General features: G+C 32.0%; 2 non-coding genes across 2 annotated transcripts; both read left to right on the forward strand.

Moving 5' to 3' along the window:
• Positions 1 to 6307: 6307 nt before the first annotated feature.
• On the forward strand, positions 6308 to 6379 carry TRNAD-GUC (transfer RNA aspartic acid (anticodon GUC)). Its single transcript has one exon. It is a non-coding gene; the product is annotated as a tRNA-Asp (tRNA).
• Positions 6380 to 6566: 187 nt separating this feature from the next.
• Positions 6567 to 6638, forward strand: TRNAD-GUC (transfer RNA aspartic acid (anticodon GUC)). The gene has a single exon. It is a non-coding gene; the product is annotated as a tRNA-Asp (tRNA).
• The last annotated feature ends 216 nt before the right edge of the window (positions 6639 to 6854 follow it).

The following is a 6854-nucleotide window of genomic DNA, read 5'->3' on the forward strand; positions in this document are numbered from 1 at the left end:
CTATTCGAGCCTTTAACTGGGCGTTTTGTATCAATATTAAATATAGTTCCATAATTATACATTGAGATAATATTACTACGTATGGAGGAGACACCACGAACAAAATCTGTGCGCCATTTTTTTGCTCTAACTAAGTTAAAAATGATTATCTAGTTAGGTACTTAACGATGAAAGTTATTCCTTTGCACTTTTCCGTATTATTTGTACATATTATTTGTGCAATATCGTAACACACACGAAGGCATATTTGATGCGTTTCACTTTAAAACCATTAAAAATACCGCTCAACATACGTCACATGACGTATGTTGAGTGGAACATAAGTGATGTAGGCGGTGTCGTCTCCATATTTATTATCTCAATGTAATTATAGGAAAATAAAAAGTAAGTTCACTGGTTGACCCCGCACAGGTTTTCCTATTGGGTTAACCAGGAATTTACAATTTATATGAATTTTTTTTAAAAATTGTGAAAAATAAATCAATTTTGAATTTGAATTTGAAATTTTTGAATTTGAATTATATTTTCCAATCCATCCATGACGAATAAAAGTAATTATACAATCAGAAAGCTTGATGTCTCCCGTTGCAGTTGCACGTTCATGATATAGGTACTTAGATTTCATAATCACCAATATCATTGCCATTATCTACCACGTTGGCTAAATGCAGATTGGCAAATGTCACATGTCGAACTTTTGATTCTAGGACTCGCCGGTTTTCATCACGATGTTTTCCTTTGCGTTCACATGCGCGATAAATTGAGAAACTAATTTATTTTCGGTAACCTCCGACTTATCTATACTAATATTATAGAGCTGAAGAGTTTGTTTGTTTGAACGCGCTAACCTCAGTAGCTACTGGTCTGATTTGAAAAAATCTTTCTGTGTTAGATAGCCCATTTATCAAGGAAGGTTATAGGCTATATACCATCACCCTACGATCAACAGGAGCGGAGGAATGCGGGTAAAACCGCGGGGCACAGCTAGTCGATTATATGTCTGAGGTCTTCACCTCTTAGCCACTACTGCTCAGCCAGATTTAGTTCAATCTATTTCTCCATAAAAAAGGATTGATGATTTTCCATCTAGTTTAGTGGCCACATTAAACTTTAGAGAGACACGACTCGTGCGTCTCCCAGGAGTGTTTTGACGTCATGTATTCAGTTTGAACGTATTTGCTGTAATGGAAAAGTTTCGCAAGTCCCTTGGAAGCTAATGTTTGTGGCCATTTTCACCTGACATTATGAACGTAATTGGTTGAGTGTAAAACGCTGTATGAGGATTTTTTATAATGTACATAAACAATTTCCATACATGTACATTCAACAAATGAGCGATTTTGTAGATATTATGATGATTTTTTTTTAACAAATCGATTTTTTTTATGTACATATCTGACCGATGCTTGATTTGGTCTTTCACCTTTTAATTAAAGCCTGCAATAAAATATACATCGAAATTATTTGAAGTCTTAGTAAAAATATTGTACAATCATACAATGTGAAGTCATGAATTTTTTACTAATCATTTATAGTTTCCACATCATATTGAATGTATATTCAAACATTGCCGCACTTACTAAAACCAATTTGTTCTTTTTAAAAAGTAAAAATAGAGTCTTATTAAAGTAAACACTCCATAGAATAAGGTAATAAATGTGCATATGTTTCACGCTCCCTTTATTTTAAATTGAACGTAAGAAAATAAGAGGTCTGCACTTAATAAAAATCATTGTGGAATGTTCTAGTCGACAGTGTGATCAAATTCGCTGTTTCTTATCACTTGGCCCGAGTTACAAGCGGTAGCGATTATTAGTATATCTTTGAAGTTTGTTCCAATAGGATACAGTTTTTTGTTTCCTTATAATTTACTAGCTGTGCTCCGCGGTTTTACCCGCAGTGCTTCGCCCCTGTTGGTATAAACGAGATGATATAATACAGCCTATAGCCTTCCTCGATAAACGGGCTATCTAACACCGAAAGAATTTTTCAAATCGGACTAGTAGTTTCCGAGATTAGCGCGTTAAAACAAACAAACAAACTCTTCAGCTTTATAATATTAGTATTGCACATTAGGTGCACGTTTCACATGCATTCAGATTTAATATATATATATTATAGTAATTTATATTTAGGTACTCAAAAAATATAAGAGAACAATGTTGATCTGCTGAAGGCCTGAAGGATAGATAAAACCTGTTTCATATGAAGAAGAATCTTTAGTATCTTATATATAAAATTCTCGTGTCACAATGTTAGTCTGCATACTCCTCCGAAACGGGTGGACCGATTCTCATGAAATTTTCTGTGCATATCGGGTAAGTCTGAGAATCGGCCAACATCTATTTTTCATATGTACCACGGGCGAAGCCGGAGAGGGCCGCTAGTTTTTTTATAGTAAACTAAAGAATGGATTAGAGAAAGTATGCAGTATCATCATAAGCAAAAAAAATATACTAGTCTATGTTACTTGGTAATAACCAAGTAACATTTAAAGTTATATTTTATTATATTTAGATTAATAATCGTAAACAAATTAGTTGGAGTAGTTTTTGAGTAAAATCGTAACAAACAAAACACAAAAAATGATGCCTCCCTTTATACAGCAAACACTTGTCCTTTACCTAAGGGGTTGCCTGGTAGAGATCACTCTGAAGTGATAAGGCCGCCCCGTTATTCATATTTAAGCTGTAACTATGAGATTTAGTATTTACTTTTAAATTTTATAAAAATATGTGCATTAAGTGTTAATTAGTAAATACTTAAATAAAAAATCCTCTATAAATTATTAGTTGAGATAAAACTTATCTCTTGCAACCCAGACCTTACGAAAGCACTCAATTGGAGTAAATAAGATTTTCTATACAAAAGTCCTTCGGGATTCTTTTGGAATTAATCTTTTAATGCCTACCCTTCCCTTTCAAAGCGATGATCAAGTAATTAATTTAGTTTTGTTTGCAGATTGTTTGGCTATTCAAAGTGAAATTTAGTTTTATTAGCAGAAAATTATTTTATTAAACATTTTTAGAATGGTTTATCAAATTTAAAACCACTAATTACATTTTATGATTGTAATATTTTTATGATGTACCTACATTTGTTTCACAGTTGGTCAAAAAACTACTTATAATTTGATTTTATTCATAGTGTTGTTTTTTGAATAATTTTAGAGGCAACTCGTCAGGTAGAATAAATCACCATATTATAACAATTGCATTATGATTTATGAGTAACTTTAAACAAGACTGGCTGCGCTCCGCGGTTTCACCGTGGCTCCACTTCTGTTGGTCTTAGCGTGATGATATATTATGGCCTATAGCCTTTCTCGATAAATGGGCTGTCCATCATCGAAAGAATTTTTCAAATCGGACCAGTAGTTCCTGAGATTAGCGTGCTCAAACAAACAAACTCTTCAGCTTTATAATATTATTATAGATTAAATAAAATAAAAATTAACATAAATCTTTTTATTACCACCTACTAAAGATACCTATTGTGGGGTGGGGGGGTAGGGTGATGCATTTCACATCTATTTTAGTAATCGAAATTATTTTAGGGTAAGATCACTTTGAATTTTCTTATGTAAATTTTAACATTTTTTGTGAGCTCCTACCAGGAATCAAACCTTGAACAAAAATCCTTGTAATATTAAATTAAACCCAGAATACACTTAAAGTTGTATAATACACACCTACATCTTAAAATATCTTTATATAACAATAAGAAATACTGTAATAACTATATTTTCATTTAATATAATTATAATCACGTACAAAACTGCAAGATCAGACTTGATTGGGATGTTGGGGAAAACTTTTGCCAATATAGAGATTCAAAGATACCCGTCACGATATATTTAATCTGTATTGTTATTTGTATGCGATACAACAATGCTTATTGTACAGGGTGTTTCAGTTTGCGCTAAAGATTTATTTATTTATTTCACTAGCAGTCCGTCCCGGCTTGTGGTACATGTTTATGTTTTCTTTCCATAAGAACCATCCTCGTACTTCAAGGAATATTATAAAAAAATAATTATCGAAATCGGTCCACCCGTTCACGCGTCATGCCGTGACCAAGGAAAACGGGTTTCATTTTTATATAATACTAGCGGTCCGCTCCGGCTTCGCCCGTGGTACATGTTTACGTTTTCTCTCCATAAGAACCATCCTCGTACTTCAAGGAATATAATAAAAAAAGAATTATCGAAATCGGTTCAGCCGTTCTCGAGTTATGCGCTTACCAACACATTTTGGGATTCATTTTTATATTATAGAAAGATATAGATTAAGGATCACCAACATGACATACCCTGATAACATAGATAAAAGCTTTTAGAACTTACAATCTTCGTGCTGTTACAATTATAGGCAACCACCACTAACAAACGTAACAACATATGTTTAGATTTATTGCATAAAATAAGAGAGCACGAGATTAATTCGTTCGTAAAGATTAAATATTATATTATGACGCACCTGGATCAAAACAATAATTATTATTATTCTTCTTCTTCTAATTATGTTAGCTTCTAAAAAAATGTGAATTCGAATTATTAAGCTATTGCATAGCTTCTATCGCGGGCCTTGAGCGCGGGGACCGAATCCAGAAATTCCGTAACGAAAAAACATCACGCTCCCCACTCCGACGGGCGCGGAGGTGTGGCTTGAAGGCATGCTATGCAATAGCTTTACCGCGGAAGTCCCCGAGTGCCACCCGTCTTTTTATATCAATCTTTATTTACCTATATTGTTACTTGAAATTTTGATACAAATAATATACCTACAGTTATTTTACTAAGCAGATGTGTGTTTTTTATTTTTTATTTTAATTACCATAATGTAGTGAACACCTTTAAAATATTCTCAATGAGATTTTTTAATATTTTCAATATTTTCAAGAACTTTTAATTATCAATTATTTAAATTATCTATACTAATTAACCAATAACAATTATAAATTAAAAATTATTCCTCAAAATATTATAACAAAATTTTACCTCACAGCTATTAAAAAAACAGCTTAATGACAAATAATGAACCCCTGTATAACGAAGCAAGTGAACGCCAATCTGAAAGTTTCTTGGGGGACTATTCTGGTGTCGGCCGTGCGTAAAAATTCTATTTATTGCCCCGTTTCATGTTACTTTCGCAGGCTAATAGACGCCTCTATTGTTCGACTTGTGAAAGATTTGTTTCTCTTTGTTTTGCTAAGTGAAAATTTTTGTCCGACCTTGATTTGTAGGGGACAATTCTGTGTTGTCAAGATGAGAGTTCATTGCTTTGTGAATTGCTGTTTTATGAATGAATGAATAATAGACATTTTCGAGGGGACTTTTAAGAGTGTTTTCTGACCAACACTTCTAGAAAAATTTAAATACTTAAGAATATATTTTTTTCTATCTATAGAGAATAAGTATTCAATCGTGATAATCACTGTACATTATTATTTTATATTATCCAAACTATAAACAATTTTAGTCCTACCATAATAGAGCTAAAACTTTTCAAACCAATCTAATACCTCCATTGATTTATCCAGCATCCAATATAGAATACAAGAATGAATCATACGAAGATAAGAAGAAGGGATTTAATGAAAAAAATGAGTCCCGATATTAATAACGTAAGATACGGATTCTATCGACGACCGCAGCTGCATACTGATTGGTCGAGACGTGACTAGAGTGTTTATGAACCATATTTGTTATAAGTAACGGCCGTCTTATGTAAGAGGGTGCAGTTTAAATATAATAAGTATGTGTATGGATGTTTGGATGGTACATTTTGAGCAGAATTTCAGAATATGAATTCGAAAAATACCTATAAAAACGGATATAACTAAGTATGTAATAAACAAAATTTGGAAAAATATAATATATTTGTGACAAAATATCAAATTATGTTCACAGTATGTCGTTGATAATGAAAGAATATAAATCTTTAGATGAGATAATTGTTGTAAAACGTTAAGGTAAGGCACTAATATCCAGATAGACGGTTTGAAAATGGTAAATATATTTTTCAAGACAAAGTTTTTATTTGAAAAATAAATTTGAATTCATCATTATAATTTTTGTTTCATCGTTTTACGCTGAATTAAAATTTATTAATATGTACATTCTCTGTATTTTCTGCACGAAATATTATTATTAATTAGTCTCATGATCAGCAATTAATATTAATAATTATATTATGCCAATATAAGTCTTGTATTTTATCAGAATTTATTGGTTCTGACCTTTGAATTGATAGTGGTGTATTTAATTTTTACAAAATTAACAGTATTTTCGCTACCAAACTCAACATCTTCGGTAGTATAGTGGTCAGTATCCCCGCCTGTCACGCGGGAGACCGGGGTTCGATTCCCCGCCGGAGAGATTCTTTTTGTTACTAATTTCATTTTTAAATTTATCTAGACTCAAAAAAAATCATTATTATTTTAGACTAAATTGGTTTAATTAAATTGGTGTCTTTAATAAATTAATTTACGGACCAGATATAATATAAGGCACACTAAAAAAAATCTATATTTTAACATTTCATAATTTCGTATACACAATAACATCTTCGGTAGTATAGTGGTCAGTATCCCCGCCTGTCACGCGGGAGACCGGGGTTCGATTCCCCGCCGGAGAGACTCCTTTTGTAATTTTTTAACAATTTTTAAGAAGTAGTTTTCTTTAGTGTTCAATTACATTTATTTTTATGTTGATATCGAATTATTATTAATTATTATTTTTCCCTTTCCAGTTCTTAATTGAAAAAAGTTAATATAAAAAAAATATCGACAATAAAAAATAAGTTGGTACATTCCTCTATTTCTCTAACGTATCTTTCTTTTCTCTGTGTTAT

Source organism: Colias philodice, chromosome 8 (genome assembly GCF_061535455.1).
Source record: "Colias philodice isolate Cphi_HAF_F1 chromosome 8, ilColPhil1 Martin Lab GWU primary, whole genome shotgun sequence".
Classification (NCBI taxonomy): domain Eukaryota; kingdom Metazoa; phylum Arthropoda; class Insecta; order Lepidoptera; family Pieridae; genus Colias; species Colias philodice.